The sequence below is a fragment of the Canis lupus genome, chromosome 29 (genome assembly GCF_011100685.1).
Source record: "Canis lupus familiaris isolate Mischka breed German Shepherd chromosome 29, alternate assembly UU_Cfam_GSD_1.0, whole genome shotgun sequence".
NCBI classification, from domain to species: domain Eukaryota; kingdom Metazoa; phylum Chordata; class Mammalia; order Carnivora; family Canidae; genus Canis; species Canis lupus.
Window position 1 is genome coordinate 30,430,661 of NC_049250.1, and position 19,100 is coordinate 30,449,760.

The following is a 19,100-nucleotide window of genomic DNA, read 5'->3' on the forward strand; positions in this document are numbered from 1 at the left end:
GATTCAAAGGATGAAATTTTTTTTTAAGGAGTGAGTAGTCCATAACGTCAAAGGCTACCGGGAAGTGTGCAATGGATTTAGTCATTAAATTGGTTGCTCATTAAGATGATAAATCCACTCTTTGGTAATCTGGAGGCTAGGGTAAAAAGAAAATTGTGGTACTAGCACTTTTAGTACTAACCCCAGAGTAAGTAGCTCCACAACAGCAATTACTGAATATTTGTTGAAAGAATCAGAAATATGAATTTTCTTATGAAATCTTAGAACTATGATTAAACCATCAAATACTTTTATTTTTTTTTAATTGTAGGTTACTTTTTAAATTATTTATTTATTTATTCATGAGAAACAGAGAGAGAGAGAGAGGCAGAGACATAGGCAGAGGGAGAAATAGGCTCCATGCAGGGAGCCCGATGTGGGACTTAATGCCCGGACTCCAGGATCACGTGCTGAGCCAAAGGCAGATGCTTAACTGCTGAGCCACCCAGGTGTCCCCCATCAAATACTTTAAAGAAAATATTCCTTAAAACTAATTTAAGGAAGTAGTCAAGAGGGTTATAAAGTAAATAACGAACTCATGTCCCATTTTCCAGGTAAGTTAAATAGGCTAAAGGTAGGACTGGTTTTGTAAAGTACTTAGATGTTTTTCTGAGATAGAAATAAAAACTTACACAGAGGAAGCAGAGGGACTTAGGAAACTAATTCTATGTCTCATGTTACTGAAGATAACTATCAAATATTTTATTGTAAGAAGCAGTTTTCCCCTTTGGGAGCAGTATGGAGTAACTTACATTAATTACAAAGATGAGAGCTTATCATACAGTCAGAAATCGTATAGGAAAAAAAAATTAATGATCTGATCAGTCTGTCAGAGTGACGTAATTGTGATTAACATAGTTTCAGACTTGGATTGTTATGTCACCAGATTTTAGTTGTAATATTCAGAAATTATTAGCTATATGATAACAATTTACTTAAAATTTCCAGGTTTTTGAATCTCAGTGTCCACATTAGTAAAAGGTAGCTAATAACGCAATCTACTGCATGGGGTTATGATGAGGATGAGAGATAATGATCTATCACCTACAAGCCAGCACCTGCCATATGCTGGATTCTTAATAAATATTTGCCCTGTTATTGTTATTATATTTATTATGAAATCACCATAAAAATCACATCAAATATTCTATCTTCAGTTCAATAGCGAAGGGATGGTATCATGCTGAGTAAACAAAATCACTTGGTTGCAGTTTATCAACATTACTATAATTTTTAAAATAAAGAAAGTTTATTATGCAGTAGAATTATTACATAGATAGCCCTTGCTGCCTTTTAGTCTCTCCAACATGAAGGAGCAAACATAAAACAAGAAGTTACCCAATTTGTCTATTGCAGCCCTTAGCTTCTGGCCAAGTATGAAAGAACCAGAGATTAAGAGTTCCATTTCTCACGGTGCATTTGCTTCAAGCAGGAAACTTTATTTTTCAGGGCTACTTCCTCGAGCATGTTTATTAGAGTAAGAGGCTTCATTTATTTCTAAGATTATTTTTACAGTCATACATACTGATTCCATTTTGCTAGCAGTATGGAACTTCCAGTACTTTGAATCCCCCAGAGATTTAAAGACTATAGGGCAGAAGATTGCCCTCAATCAATTAATCCTCTTTTCCTATTATTTGTAATATGTTTAATGAAAAACCGAATCAAATTTCAGTAATATTATATTGTAGGAAAATGTGTACTCGTGTTGTTATGATAAAGTCATATAAACAGCTTCCAGAAAAAAGTGTATATTTTTACAGTTTTACATAACTTTAAGTAGCTTACAAGTTTTCTGTTTAAATATTTTTTTGTCTTACCTTAGGCCACACAAACCCATTTTATTTTTAGTTTATGTTTTATAGCTTCGTTTTGGAAATCATTACATATAAATTATTCATAACAAATCCCTATTGCTCAGTTTTTCCATAAAGCTATCCATAAAATATTATAAATGCTATGGCTGTTCAAAAACATTTTAAGAGCTGAGATTTTACAAATACAAAGTGAGGAATGAAAGCCAGGAGATAAATTTTGAAGAAGTTAGGCAGTGGTAGCATCTAGAAAAAAATAAGCAGCAAGTATAATAATGAGATATATACATATACATTAGCTGTTTATTATTTTTCTATTATTAGGCGCTGACTATAGCAATTACATTAATAAATTACATTGATTATAGTTCTTAAAATAATTTTATGTATTTAACAAAACTTTATATAGAAGTCAGAAAGTATATTTGAACACTTTGAAGAAGGTTTGTGGTAATGTATGTCCTTTCATTTTTCTTGAGTCTGTCAAAAACAACAGAAGTTTTACTTGGCAATTAAAAAATACTCAGTTACAGAAGACCTGCATTTAATCCTAAACAGCAAAGCAGATGCTGCTTTCTGATCAAAAAATTATCTTTCATACATTTAATTTTTTTCTTCCTATTCTTCAATTCTTTTCGAGAGAATTTTGCGGTTTTTTTTCTTAACTTAAAAATGTATAGTATTTATTCTTGTCTACTTTTACCTCTCATATTCTAGAGTAAAAATGTGTTTCCTCAGGGTAGTTATTGGTTATCATTTCAAGATGCCTTTAAAGTGCCCACTATTTTTATTTTTAATTTTGTTATTTTATTTATTTTCCCATTGTGTAAACCAATAGTATATTTTAGTATTTAGGGTCTGTTATAAAATAAACTCTTATAAATCTGAAGCCATTTTGTCAAGACTTTACTTCCTCATTCCAGTCATTCATAGAGCCTGATTATCTGAGCTTATTTCTTAAATATTTTTACATCCAGTTCACTATAGATGTCTCTACTATATATATATTTTCCAATCTATATTATGTATTTCATATATGTATATTATATACTTTACATGTGTATATTATATATGTATATGATATATATTTTTCTGATAGCCTGAATTTCAAAGTCTTATATCCACATAATGTATATGTATATAAATATATGTGTATACAATATATAATATATATGTGTGTATATATATATTTTTTCAATACCCTGGACTTCAAAATCTTCTCCAAAGATCTTGTCCTATAACCTACTTTAGCCTCCCACACCAATCATTTGTCTTGTACCAATAAACTGACCCTCAAAAACTCAATTGCTACCATCCCTGATTTCTGTTGTCTTTTTACCTTCCAGGCCCCTCTGTTACCCTAACTGCTACAATTTTTCACCCCCATCTGAGCTGCTAGGAGCACCAACTGCTCATTGTTCTAACTGCTTTCTCCCCACCACATATCTTCATTTCCTACTTCATGCAGAATGTATTTCCTTGTCCATGCTTATAATCATTCCCTAGTATGCCTTATAAATCTCCTTATTTCTTATTTCCTCTGTCCTTCAAATGGCAAAAATACCAACTTCATTCAATTTAGCTCTCTGCCTAAGCTGCCCCTGCTCAACCACACTAGAAAAAGCCTTACTACTAAATGTCCTTCCCAGGAATTCTATGCAGTTCCCTATTCCATTCTCTCTCTCTCTATTCTCAGTAACTCTGTCATATTCAGTTCTTCTCATTATATAATATACTCTTGTCTCTGTTACTTTGGATGAATTCCCTTTTCTTATGTATCACCAGACTGTCATATGGTAGACTAGCTTCTACAACGTTCGTCTCCCTAAAGATATGGCTCAAACAATTGTTCCAATTAATTATCTGTTGTATCATTTCCATCAGCATAGAACATGCTATCTTATCTCTAATATAAAAAATCCCATGATTACACATTCCATCTATAACTATCTGTATGTTTCTCAGGACAACTTTGCAGGAAGATTCACCAGAACAATTTCCTCCTCTGGTGATGTCCACTGAAGAAGGCTTCAGTTATTCTTGAAACCACTACACTTAGATATTCAGAAAATATGTTCTTCTTAGGGTGCCAACTGACTTCCAAGTTGTCAAATTGACTGATCATTTCTTAGTCCTCATTTGCTTGACCTATTAGAAACATGGGACAATTGATCATGTTCTCCATTATGAAATACTTTACTTCCTTAGCTTCCAGAACACCATGTTCAATTGGTTCTGTTTTAATTCAATGGTTAGTCTATCTCAGTTTTAGTTACTGTCTCTCTGATATATTCATATTGGATTGCCACAAGACCTACTCCTGGGGTTCTCCTCATGTCCACCTATGTTATCATTCATTCTTATGGCTTAATATACTGTCAGTGTGCTAACAGCTCCCAATTATGTCTTTAACAAGACTTTTTACCCTGAAATCCAGACACATCTATACAACTCCCTAATTATCATCTCATGTATTCCAAGGGTTTAGCTTTTAAACTTAATATCTCCAGAGCCAAGTTTCTACTTCTACCAAATCCTACTCCTCTGCCTATCTCTCTAGCCTCAAAGCAATCTTCTCTTTTTATGAGTCTCAAAAGTTTTAGAGTCGTTTTTAGTTTCTTTCTTGCACAGCCAGTTGAAAGAAAATTCTGCTTAATTTATGTTCAAAATTTACTGAGAATCTTACCACTTTTCATAATATATATTTCTATAATTCTATTCTGAGATTTCACCATCTAATAGAATTTTTCTAATAGTTTCATGATTGTTCTTTCTGCTTTCATCCTTATTCTTGTGCCAGTCCAGAAGATACTCTTAATATTTAATTTGATTATATAATTTATATACTCTACTTAAATGAATTTCTATATAGAGTAAAAGTCAAAATCAGTAGAAAGGATTAGATAGCCTATGGAATTTGATTTTATCCACTGCTCTGATCTCATTATGTATGAATTCATTCTGACTTTCTTTATTTTATTTTTTTTTAAATTTTTATTTATTTATGATAGTCACAGAGAGAGAGAGAGAGAGAGAGAGAGAGAGGCAGAGACTCAGGCAGAGGGAGAAGCAGGCTCCATGCACCGGGAGCCCGATGTGGGATTCGATCCCGGGTCTCCAGGATCGCGCCCTGGGCCAAAGGCAGGCGCCAAACCTCTGCGCCACCCAGGGATCCCCATTCTGACTTTCTTTTCGAAATACATTTGTCTGCTTATGTTCCTTTAACATTCCAAGCATATTCTGTATCCTGGCCTTTAAACATGCTATTTTTTTTCCTCTTCCTAGTATTTGCTTCGTATGGATATGCACATCTCTTATTCTCTCAACATTTTTATTTATTTATTTTTTAAAGATTTTATATATTTATTCATTCAGAGAGAGAGAGAGAGAGAGAGGCAGAGACACAGGCAGAGGAAGAAGCAGGCTCCATGCAGGGAGCCCGATGTGGTAGTCGATCCCAAGACTCCAGGGCCATGTCCTGGGCTGAGGCAGGCACCAAACTGCTGAGCCATCCAGGGATCCCCTCTCAACATTTTTAATTACCTGTATGTGTGTGTGTACACATAGTATATACATATATTATATAATTATATATAAATATATATAGTAACTATTTTACTATCTGCATATTACTGTCATCAGAATGTAGGACAGATTTTAGTAATTCATACTGTATTATATAATTAATAAAATAAATATGTGTTGAATGAATGAATAAATAGGAGATTTAATCCTGATATTTATCCTTTGATGTTGGGTATTTCTGTTTGGTCTTCCTGATATTTTAAGTTTTTTTTTTTTTTTTAGATTTATTTATTTATTTATTCATGAGAGACACACAGAGAGAGAGAGAGAGGCAGAGACACAGGCAGAGGGAGAAGCAGGCTCCATGCAGGGAGCCCGACGTGGGACTCGATCCCAGGTCTCCAGGATCACACCCTGGGCCGAAGGTGGCACTAAACTGCTCGGCCACCCAGGAATTCCACCCACCTTTTTTTTTTTTCTAATGGGATCTGGGTTTGCCTTTTCTTACACAAGACCTATGTTACCTTGAGCAAAGAATTCATACTTTGGCACAATCTATGAAGAACTCTAGGCTGAATCAAATCTCATGTCCATTGATCTGAGATACAAGAATAATGTGTGGTTTCTGTACTATCTTAAAAAAAAGAACAAAGCAAAGTAATTTCATTGAAAATATAATGGTGCTGATACTTGATCAAATTACACAGGATATATATTATAGGTACCAAGATTTGAATATAGTCATAAAATGTAATAAAAGTCAAAAGATTAAAAATTTGATCAATTATCCATATCTGCATAACAAAACAACTGAAATCAGTGCCCTCAAAAAAAATGTTTGAAAACACTTATTATGACTCCTGATTCTCTGGTTGTCTGGCAGTTCTGCTGAATGGAGTCAGGCTTAACTGACCTTGACTAGACCTGCTTATGTGCCTGTGGTAAAATAGTGGGTGGTCCAGGTGCCGTCTGGTCCTGGTAGGCACCATTCATATGTTTTTAAATGTACTGTTGGCTGAAGCAACAAGGGTAACTGGACCACTTGTCTCACTTCACCCAGTAGGTCAGTTTGGGTTTGTTTACCTAGTGATTTCTAGAAGAATAAACTGTAGTGTGTGAGGCTTCTTGAAGCTTAGGTTCAAAACTGGCATTGTTTCTAATTTGCTTTATTGGCCAAAATAAGTTACAAAGTGAATCCAAATACAAAAGATGGAAAATAGACTGAATTTATTAATGGAGAAACTATAAATTAGATTGCAAGGAGTGCAGATTGCAAGAGAAAGCGGTGAGGGAATGGGACCATTTTTGCAAGCAATTTACTAAAATAGTATTTGCAATTTATATACATATAAAAGCTTAATAGTCCTAATATACATGAAATCCCTGAAGTAAGAAAAATAGATTATATAATATGTTATAATGAGAAAATAGTAAATATAGTAAAAAAAGAATACTGAATATAGGTGAATAGTAATCTGAAGGTTGTTTCAAGCTTACTAGAAGTTGTTGAAATGCAAATTGAGGAATGATATGTTTAACTTTGAAATGGGCAAAAATAGTCAAACAAAAATCCAATGAACATAAGGAAATGAAAAAAGTGAGGGCAGTATATACATTATTACTGTATAAATGGAAATATAAGTGAATAAAAATTGAAATGATTTGATACACATATTAAATTCAAGATGAGAGTATGTTTTGATCTAAGAATATACTTTATATAAATAGATTATTTGACAGATTACTATATATTTACAATTTTTTTTTATTTTTAAATTTTTTTAGAGAGGGAGGGAAGGAGGAGAAGCAGAAGAGAGAGAGAATCTTCAGCTTGGTAAGGATCCTGACACAAGGGTAGGTTCACAACCCTGAGAGCATGACCTGAGCTGAAATCAAGAGTCAGATGCTGGGCAGCTTGGGTAGCTCAGCGGTTTAGCGCCGCCTTCAGCCCAGGGCCTGGTCCTGCAGACCCACAATCGAGTCCCACGTGGGGCTCCCTGCATGGAGCCTGCTTCTCTCTCTGCCTGTGTCTCTGCCTCTCTCTCTCTCTCTCTCTCATTAATAAATAAGTAAATAAATAAATACATGCATAAATAAATAATCTTTAAAAAAAAGAGTCAGATGCTTAACTGGCTGAGCCACCCAGGCACCCACAATAATGTTATTTTTGATGATGGTTACTGATCAAAATAGTTCTAAGTTAATCTAACTATCAAGATGAGAGGAATGGAATAAATATTGGTATTTCCACAAAATTTAAAAAGTAACTATTCAAAAATAATAAGGATTAGAATATATGGAGATTTGATGAGAAAAAGGTTGGATTTAAAGAATGATGGGAAAAGTCAGTGTTTTCAATAATTAACAACAAGCTCATTCACATCAGACAAGGGGAAAACCATGTCTCCTACCTTACACCACACACAGAAGTCAATCCCAAATGAATTGTAGTTCTGAAAATGAAAAAAAAAAAGTAAAAGGCAATTTTAGAAATAATATGGGAAAATATCTAGGTAGGGAAAGTTTTTTTAAAGAGGTTACCAAAAAAAGTCATTTATACAGAACAATATAACAAAATGAACATGCTAAAAAAAATTCCAGTTCATCAAATGATACTTAAATGAAAAAAGCTTGTTATGAAAATTTGAAAGTCACACAATGGGAGAATATTTGCACCAAAAGTGACAGAAAACTCCCATATCTAAAGAATATATTTGAAAAGCTCTACAAGCAGTAAGAGAAACCAAAATAGAAAAATAGTTGAAAGCCTCAGACATGTAAAAAAAGAAGGTACACAGATGTGTTAATTATCTTTATTCATTAAGAAAATGCAAATTAAAAGCCTTGATGTGATACCAATCCTTTACTACTCCTTAAAGGCCAGAAAGAAAGAAAGAAGAAAGAAAAAGAAAAGGAAGGAAGGAAGGAAGGAAAGAAGGAAGGAAAGGAAAGAGGGAAGAAGGGGGAGGAGAGAGAGAGTACTAAGTGTTGGATAGAATGTAAAAAAATAGTAATCCTCATATACTGCTATATGGGGTATATATTAATCACTCTGTACAATAGGAATTTTGTGTTGACCTTAGAAATACATATATCCTTATAACTTAACAATGTATCCCTACATATATACTAACATGCATACAAATGCAACTGAGAAAATATTTGAATAAGGTTCATGGAAGCATTATTCTAATATGCACAAACTGGAAACAACCCAAATTTTTAAAACTAGCAAAATGTTTAAGGATTGTGTGGTGTCCTCAAATGGAATACGATCTAGAAATAAAAATAATTGGTGAGAATACAACAGCAAAAAAAGCCAGGTGAAAAACAATGCATACTATATGAATATATTTTACAAAAAATAACAAGATAAATATACTGCTTAATGATGCAAACTTACATGGATAAGTCGTGAGGAAAGAGAAAAAAAATAATTGGTATAAAAATTAAGGTAGGTAGTATTTTTGCTAGGGAGATCAGTCATTGGGAGAAAACCTGAGGGAGATATTAAGGTTGTCGGTGATATTCTCTTGTGATGTGCTTACCCAGGTGTTTACTTTGTACTAAAACAGATCTGCTTACCTTTGTGGTCTACTCTTACGAATGTATACTATTCTTCTTAAGATTTATTTATTTATTCATGAGACACACACACACACACACACACAGAGGTAGAGACATAGGCAGAGGGAGAAGCAGGCTCCTCCCAGGGAACCAGATGCAGGACTCCGTCCTGGATCGTGGGATCATGCCCTGAGCCAAAGGCAGACTCCCAACCACTGAGCCACCCAGGCATCCTGAATGTATACTATTTTTATATTATAAAGATTACAAAATTTACCCTTGATTTCTTACTCTCTGAAGATTTTCTATTGAATAGTCAGATATTGATACTCTAGGCTTAAAATAAATGATGTTATATTTATTCAGTAATTTGTAAAAGCTTAGTACTTTCCACATTTAATATAACATCTTTGTTATTGTGTCCTTGTGTCTACTCAAACTCTATGAAAAGGAATAAAGTCTCTTCTTGTTTTGGAGGCACACATATTGAATGCTCTTATTTCATATAAGAGGCAATTGAGTCTGAGTTCTGTTAGGTGATTTGATTCAGGATACACAGGGACTGGTCAATAGGAGCAATTTTTTTTTTTTTTTTTTTTTTTTTTTTTTTTTACCGAACCAAATGTCAGTTTACTTTTTTGGTACTGTTTGATTATAGTAATAAATTCTATTCATGAATATTCAGTTTCTTTCATCTTTTCCCTCCTAACAATTGTGGTGGTGTGATAACAAAATGTTCAAGCAAAACAAACAAGAAACAAGGGGTCACAAGAGGCAAGAGTGATGGTAGGGGAAGGAAAGTCGGGGCTTTGTGGACAGTGGTGTGGGGGTAGAGGTCAGCAAGTGAACCTGGCTTCAAGTCTGGGAGGTGAGTGAGGCTGGGACATGGCTGGAGGAGTCAGAATGGAGCTATATTCTGTTTTACTTCCTGCTGTGGATCAGCTGGTGTTTGACCAACTTTGACAGCTGGCGGAAAGCTTTCCCACATGCAGAGCAGTCATAGGGCTTCATGAGGGTGTGGATCCTCTGGTGCTGGATTGAGGACTGAATGCTGACTGGAGGCCTTCCCGCACTCACTGCACATATATGGCCTTTCACCAGTGTGGATTATCTGATATTGAATAAGGTGTGAACTCTGGCTGAAGCCCTTACCGCATTCAGCACCCATATATGGCTTCTTTCAGTTGTGAACTTTCTGGTGAATAGGAACAAAAAAGAACAAAGTCTGTCCTCCAAAGTCAGTGCTCTTACTAATATGTAAATATATCCAAATATGTGTCATCTTCTACATGTTTACACTTTTTGATCTCTATAAGATTTTCCATTGCAGTTACCTTCTTCTTTCTTCCTAGAGATGTCAATAACTAACCATGCCGTATTGGGAAAGACAAAGGTAGACTCAGTGGTTTGAAAACATCTATAAGTGAAATCTGATGCAGTAAGAATGACTGACGAATAAGAAAAAGGAAATACTGGCTGCTCTTAGAGCCAATCTAAAAGTACATGTCTCTAGAAGGAATTATCTTGAGCAGAACACAAATTTGAATGAATATAATAGACCTCATTGGCTCAAGCATGTAAATTCTTTATGTGTGTATGTACATTTTTCCTCTCTGTAGGAAGGATATTTTGCAATTCTATTTTTTTAATTTTATTTATTTATTCATGAGAGACACACACAGAGAGAGGCAGTGACACAGACAGAGGGAGAAGCAGGCTCCATGCAGGGAGCCTGATGTGGAACTCCATCCTGGGACTCCAGGATCATGCCCTAGGCCGAAGGCAGGCACTAAACCTCTAAGCCACTGAGGCATCCCATATTTTGCAATTCCAGAAGAAAATTTAAAACTATTATTTTCAATATTAAATATACTGAGAAAACTCACCACAAATAAAAAAGATAGTATTCATGAAGATACAGCCTCCTTAAGAGTATGGTACTGACATAAAAACAGATATAGAGATCAATGAAACCAATCAGAGCCCAGAAATAAACCAAAACATATAGAGTCTATTTGTCAGTAATGGCACTAAGAATACACAATGGGGAAAGCATAGTCTCTTCAGTGATTTTATAAAAATATTTGTCCTGCTTACCTTGTTCCTATCTGTTCTTCCCCATATGCTCTTCCCTCCCTTTCTATATTTCTTTTACATTACACATAGTGTAATTTTTCTTATGGTGATAATCACCAAATCAAAGTTTTTCTGTACCTCCTTTTCATTATGCATAGTGTAATAACTTAAACTTCTTTGATTGATATGTAAGGATATTTATGGCCTGGTGTCAAAATTAGATCTTTCTTACCTCTCACAACTTCTATTTCTTAGCTTTTCAAGTATTTCAGTCGAATTAAAATATCTGAGATGCCAGAAATTTTCTGCAGTTACTTATTCCTTTGCCTGCTGAATGCACAACATTTATTCTATCTTAAAATCACCTTTCATAATCCACCATTTTTTATCATGATGAAATCCTTCTTGCCTTTCAAGCCTTGGTCCATAAGCATTGAAATAATCCTTTGGGATACTTTTGCTTCTTTCTCATGCAAACTTAGGCTTCTCCTATTTTGTATCTTATATAGTATGGCTAGTAGAGCCGGTCTTTGAATTCTTAACAACCAGACAAATGATATTTTCAAGAATGTTTGTTAAATTGATGATAAAAAAACTAAAAAAGGGTTTGTTCTCATATATTTATGTCTTACCGGAATCATGTAAGTTATTTCTTTTGCAACCTCTTAAAATTAAGGCCTAAATAAAATTTGAAATGACTTTATAATATTTGATGCTGATCTATATATCACATGATGTGTCCAGTATTTGTATTTTCTAGTATCCTTTATTTACTGATTATTAAGGGAAGAAAAATAATATATTTTATTTTATTTCTGAATTTTAGAAGCAGCAAAGTAATTTCTAGTAATACTTGACATGATTCAGTGAATATGTAAATGTACAAAATACTAAGAAAAAATGTTTAATTAGGAAAATGCAATCAGTCTTCATGTACCAAAAATAATTAGCACAGCAGGCTGCTATTGAGTTGTTGATTAAAAGTATATATTAATATATTTATAATAACTATATTTGCTACTGTATTTCACTGTGCAAGGGAATCAGAGGAGATATTTTTGAGTTTTTAAAGAGTCTTTAATATGACAAAGGCTAAAACTTTGCATCAAAGTTATCTAGTTAGTGCAAATCAATGAGGCAGTAGCAAAACAGAACAAATTTATTGGTTTATTTAATTACTGTTCAGTGAAGTAAATGTCAAATATAAACATTCCTGGATAAATACGATGTCTTAACAGTAGCTGCTCTCAAAGTAATACAAAAATACTTAGAAAAAATAAAGGAGCCATAAAATTACTAAAAACTATAATGTAATAGAGCTTCTAGAATTAAAAAGGAGATAGCTGATTTAGAAGGTCCTCAGAAGGCAAAATTAGTTGCACTGTATTAAAATGTGAAAGCACACCTAGATGTGTTTGTGAGATAAAATTTAATGAACAACAGTGGTGAAATTGTTTGTATATTCCTTATTCTCTGACCTCCATGGGAACAATTATTCCTAAAAACTGAAGACATTGATACATCTTTTCCACGTGAGCCACGTTTCAGTTGTTGCAGAGTAATTTTTCTCCAATGTCTATGTCCATTCAGAAATATTGTTCAAAAGAAGACAGTAAGTTGTTACAGAGCTTTAGGGTGTCGAGGAGGGAGACTTTCCTTGGCCCTTCAGAGTCCCTCTAGCTGGACTTAAGAATCAAACTGACAAGAGATACAACAGGAGAAAACAAAACTGAAACCCATGCAGGTATGAAATTCCAAAGACAAAGAGGCAACAGGAGACTTGTATGAGCTGGGGAGAGGGGTAGGGTCTGAGGATACAAAGGAGAGGAATACCATTAGCAAGAAGACATTAGGGAATGTTTTGTGAAACAAAGGTTGCCCTATTATGCAGGTAAATTTCTTATAAAAGAAAGTCTTTGTTAATAGGCCTCTTCCTGTAGGCACTTGTTCTACTGTCTCCAATGTAAATTTACGCAGTTGAGGACCAGGAAGAGAGTTTTTCCTGCAACTTCTGGGTTTTAATTACTTTTAACTTGAAAATTATTCATGCCCAAAATGTTCATGCCAAATTCATAATGTTCATGCCAAAATGGCCCATCTTGCGGAACCCTGCCCGTGGCCCCTACAGTTGGAAGAAAAATGGAAATTTCCATTATGTATTGTAGAAAATATAAGAGGAATCAATAAAATTCTGGATTCAAGATTTAGAACTAGAAAAGCAAACCGCAATAGCTATGTATACTGAGATCTAGAAAAAACGGGGGGAGGGGGGGAGAAGTAAATGAACCCAAAACTTAAAAATGAGCTGATTTCTGTTCTTAGCAACCTGAAACTATTGATTTCAGACATTATGTCACCCCTCATTCGCCCAAGCACAATGTACTCAGTTACACATATGTTTACACACACAAGTATGGCAATCAGCAAAGAAAGTGTTAAATGGAATTTGCTTTGTTGCAAGATAATTGGGAGAAAAATTATAACAAATACAACAATTTGTATTTTATGAAATACCCTGCAGGGCAACAAAAGAGGAGTAGAAACATAAAGACATAAAGAGTCTAAAAATTATATCTATACGTAAGGGTGCAAACCCAATGTTATCAACTTGCATGATATCACAGTAGGATGCAAGATTTGCTTCTTATAAAAGGGAGAAGAATGATATAAAAGAGGCAATAACTGGAATAAAAATGCCCAGAATAAGATTAGCAGGAAGGATAAAATAAATAAAATTTTCAAAGAAGACTTTGAAATAGATTAAAATGTACTGGGGGCTATAAAGATAAAAAAATCAATGCAGGATAAAAAATGATTAAAAATGGGTAAATATCCTAAAAGCAGTAAAAAAAGATACAGAATAAAAAGTATTGAAGAAGTTTTATCTGGAGAATGGAGAATATAAATAAATTGTAGATACTAGATTTTCCTTTAAAAATAGACTAAAGGTCACTACACTAAATAATTGTAAGAAAGATGAATAGAAGAGGAAGAGATAAGTGAGGGGGAAAACAAATCAGAAAATGAAGTTCAAGAGGAGGACAAATTCTGAGGACAAGAAAGTCTCAAATCCTCTAAAACTCTTAAACATCTGGGGTGACACTGATCTCAAAAACATTCATTTTAAAATGTCATGGATTTGAACAATTTACAAATCCCAAACATGTCAAAGATTCCATATGATACCTCATGAACAATGAACATCTCAGTGGGGGATCTGCAGGAAAGGAATGCTCTCATTTGCTTTTTTTTTTTTTTTTTTTTAAATCAAGGCTGTGTACCTTAGAGAAATAATAAAACATAAAGATCATTTTCTAAAGGACACAAAAAGAAAATACATGTAAGAAAGGGATGGAAACACTTTGTGGAAAAGATTCTGAGGGACGATTCACAGTGAGCATCAGAGATCTGATCAGAAGAGGAGAGATAGAACCTCCAGCCTGGAGTTTCCTGTGAAGCTTTTAGCTGTCTGTAGAGCACAGTTTCCCTTAACCACAAAAGTACAGTGCTCTTGTGAAGCACATTTGCAGCAAAGAATCTTGAAGACATGGGTCCACCTGCTGAACTTTGACCCACTGACATAACTCTGTACCTGTCCAAGCCATTCATCATATAATGAAGGGACCAAATAGGGCCACACATTATCTTCCTATCCATTTAACTTTTTAAGATAGAAAATTAAAATACTGAGTTATCAGGAAAAATCACAATCACAACCAGATGTATTAATTTGCATATCATTTCAATATTAAATGCTACCTATGCCTGTGATTTTAGTAGTTTTATTTTTCTTTAGCAAGCCTCAATGCCTCAATATCCCTCACTTTTTGAAGTGAGAAGAGTTTACATTAATCATTACTTTGCGCACTTATGTGTATGTGAAGGGCTAAAATAAAAATATTCAATAACTTTAATATACTTGAAATGCAAAACTTCCAAAATATTAACTGAATATACATATACCCATTTTTTGAATTACTTAATTTACTCATACAGCAAGGTGAGGTTAGCTAGCTATATGGATAGACCAGGTGCAGATATAAGATGTAACACACTAGAGCTAAAAAGATTTAAAACAATATAAAAAATATGCTCATGATCGTCAGACAGGACCACCATGACTCTGGGCAACCTCAAAGAGCAGATAAATGAAGAAGCCAGATTGTCTTGTGTGGGCAAAGGTGTGAGAAGAAATAATATATCCATATTTTCAAATATTTCCCAAGATATTTCTTATATATGAAAACCAAGGAGAATGACTTTATACTTAGCAACCAAGCAGACACTAAGTTGACCAAGTGATCAATAAAATATATCCAATAACAAGATATCAACATTGTGAACTACAAGTTTTTGATATGCTGGGGAGACAATACCATTTTTGTGCCTTAAATGCATAGAGCTTCATTCCAAACATGGGAAAATGTCAGACAAATCCAAGTTGAGGTCATTCTAAAAATAACTGGTCAGTACTCTTCCTAAATGCCAGGATCATAAAAGACAAGGAAAGGCTGGACATTTTATCTGAAACTGATAAGGAGAAATCATAATGAAATGAAATGCGAGGTCCTCAGTAGGAGGAAACAGTAAAATAACAGAAAATTTTCCTGAAGCAGAAAAATAACTGTAGAAAAAATAGTGAAATTACAATGAGAGATATAGTTAAGTTATCAATATTGTACAAATGTTAATTTCTTGTTCTTGATAATTATATTTTTATCATTTAAGCTAGTAATATTAGGGGAAGAAAACGAGGAGTTATGAACAGTATATGTAAGATTTATGCAACTTTTCTTTAAGTCTTAAATTAGCTCAAAATGAAATGTTTTCAAAAAATAAGTTTTTGTTTTCATCTGCACATTAATATTACTAAATTGGTCTGTGATATCTGGGACCTATAGGATTTTGCTCTTTCCCTGTGCTTCTATTAGCTTCTGCATTTAATGTTGATTATAATTCTATTCTAGTAATTTATTCACCACAATTCATTAGTTTAAACACCTCTTTTCTGCAAAGGAGAATTGTTCCATTTATAAAATAAATCATTTTAGGCTTATTTATATATATCAACATTGCACGTTAAAATGTCACTTTTTTAATGTAATAAGTTACAAAAACATCAATGATATATTAAAAAATAGACAAAGAAAAACTTCAGAAAACATTTTTGTAGAAGATTTAATTCCCAAATAACCAATTAAGTTAACAATCTCAATTGTGGCTTTATAACCTAACTTTAATTAGTTTTGACTTGGAGCTCTGGGTATTCTGGAGATCTGAGAACAACATATGAAATAATTTTACAGAAGACGTCAATGAAAATGCCTAATTAAAAAGTTTAAATTATGTTCATTTAAATTAGCTTTTTTTGTCTCATTTAAAATATGATTGTTGAATGCATCTTATGAGGCTTACAAATATTTGTACCATTTTTCATATTTAAATACATTTAAGATATTAATAAATTCATGTCCTGCAAATATCTTTAAAATAAATGCCCTCTGGTATAAATACTAGATTATACTCACAAATACATGTGGTGAGGTGCTGGACAAGGACAAGCAATCATTATATTGTGTTCATGTTCAAAAAACGTATTTCATTTTTGTTCATGAAACCTTCATGTACATTATTGAATATTAATCATAAGAAAATGTCTAGAAAAGAGCCTTGTGCAAAATACAAAACTATAACACTCCTAGAAGGTACCACAGGAGAAAACCTGGATGACTTTGGGAAAGGCAAAGACTTTAGATACAGTATCAAAGGCATGAACTGTGAAAGAAAGAATGGATAAGCTGGACTTCATTAATGTTAAAAAGTTCTGCTCTGTGAAATATGATGTCAAAAAGACCAGTCCCAGGCTAGGAGAAAATACTTGCAATAGATTATGTCTAATAAAGCACTGCTCTCCAAAATATACAAAGAACTGTTAAAACACAAGGATAAGGAAAAAAAAAACTATTTTAAAAATGGACCAAAAACCTTAACAGACACCTCACTAAAGGATATATAAAGATAGCAAATGAGCACATGCAAAGATGCTCCTTATTATCGGGGAAGTGCAAATTAAAACCACAAAATATCACTATACACCTACAAAATTGACAACACCAAATGCAACTCTCACTAATTGCTGGTGGGAATGCAAAATGGTACGGCCGCTTCGGAAGCCAGTTTGGTGCTTTCTTACATAATTAAATATACTCTGATCATATGATCCAGCAAACATTCTCTTCAGTATTTACCCAAAGGAGTTGAGAATTTATGTCCACCCAAGACTTGCACAAGAACATTTACAGCAGTTTTATTCATAATTGCCAAAACTTGGAAATATTCATATCGTCCTTAAATCGTGAATAGATTAATAAGCTGTGGTGCATCCAGACAATTCATCACATTATTCAGTGATGAAAAAAGATGAGCTATCAAGCTATTTAAAAAAATGCATATTACTAAGTGAAAGAAGCCCATCTGAAAAGGCTACATACAACGGGATCCCAACTCTGACATTCTGAAAAAAGAGAAATTATGAATGTAGTGCTTGCCAAGAGATAGAGTGGGGATAAAATGGTGGAGCACAGAGGATTTTTAGGGAAGTTAAAATACTCTATATGCTATTATAATGATTGACATATGTCGTACATTTTTCCAAAATCATGGATTGTACAAAACCAAGAGTAATCTGCAATGTCAACTATGGACTTTAGGTGATTAGGATGCTTTGATGTAGGTTCTTCAGTTATAACTAATATACCACTCTGATAAGGGATTTGATAATAGGAAAGGCTATGTATGTGTAGGTGCAAAGAATGTACAGGAAATCTCTACTATCTTGTCATTTTTGTTGCAAACCTAAAAAAAATCTTAAGAATTGTGAGCTTTTAATTTTACTATTTAAGTATCTTTTAAGTATACGTATAAATGACAAAGGCTTTTATAAAAGAATTTTAAAATAGCAGCATTTTTATTTATTTTGCTTGACCTCTTGGATTTGTTATAGAATTGGGATGCATGAATTTCTTTTTTTTTTAACATTTAGTCTTTTGAAACTTAATACTACAACCCATAGATGGATGTTCATCAAGAAAATAAAAAGTAGAAAATATTAAAAACCTTTTCAGAATTTCTAAAATGAGTTCATATATCATTTTGTTTAAGAAGTTTTTGAATTTCAATTTACATTAGAAATTCAAGAACTCAGTGCATTAAAGATCACTTAATGCATTTTAATCACTACAGGATTAATCAGAATCAATAGGTTAGCAGTGATTGAGGCTCACTACTTATTCCAAGATTTAAACAGTCTGGTAGCAACAGATCTTTCCCTAAAATTTTAGATAATTAATCAGATGAATCAGACACCAGCTAGGGAGAATTCTATGTTCTATAATTTTCCTTACTAAAGTGATGTCTCCAAATTTCATCTTAAATCTGTGATTTATGCAATAAATGTTGTATGGTGGGTTTAATATCCAAATTTATATTCATTTTTAAATCGAATATGTAATGACAAGATTTGCTTTGACATTTTATATTCCCTAATAATATAAAGTTCGTTAGGTCTTAATAATTTACATGTGGCTATTTCCATATTCTACTGTGTCATGATTTCTATATTCTCTTTTTCTGCTTGTATGAAACTCAGATTTAAACAAAATGATCTCATATGCTATGTATTTGTTTTCTTTTGGTAAATTTTGGCTTTTTGTGTAATTCCTTTTAGGACAATTCCATAAATTGAATGTCTTTGCATAGAAAAGAAAATGGAAACTATGCCTTTAAGCTTAGAAACTACCACTTAAGAAGATTAAAAAGAAAATGGTTACTTCTCTCAAAATGTTTCTCTTTAAGAAAGATCCAATATAATGCTGGTTTCCCCCCATACCTGAGATGATTTTAGTCTAGGAATATCATCTCCCTATATAAAAATTGAAATCCAAACAAAAAGTTTGATTATTTCCTTCACTACTTCAATCACTGCTCAAATATCGCTAGTTCAGAGATGCCTACAATTACCCCTTTATTTTAAATTATACATCTTTCTATATTGCCAAAACTCATGTTCCAGCACTCATA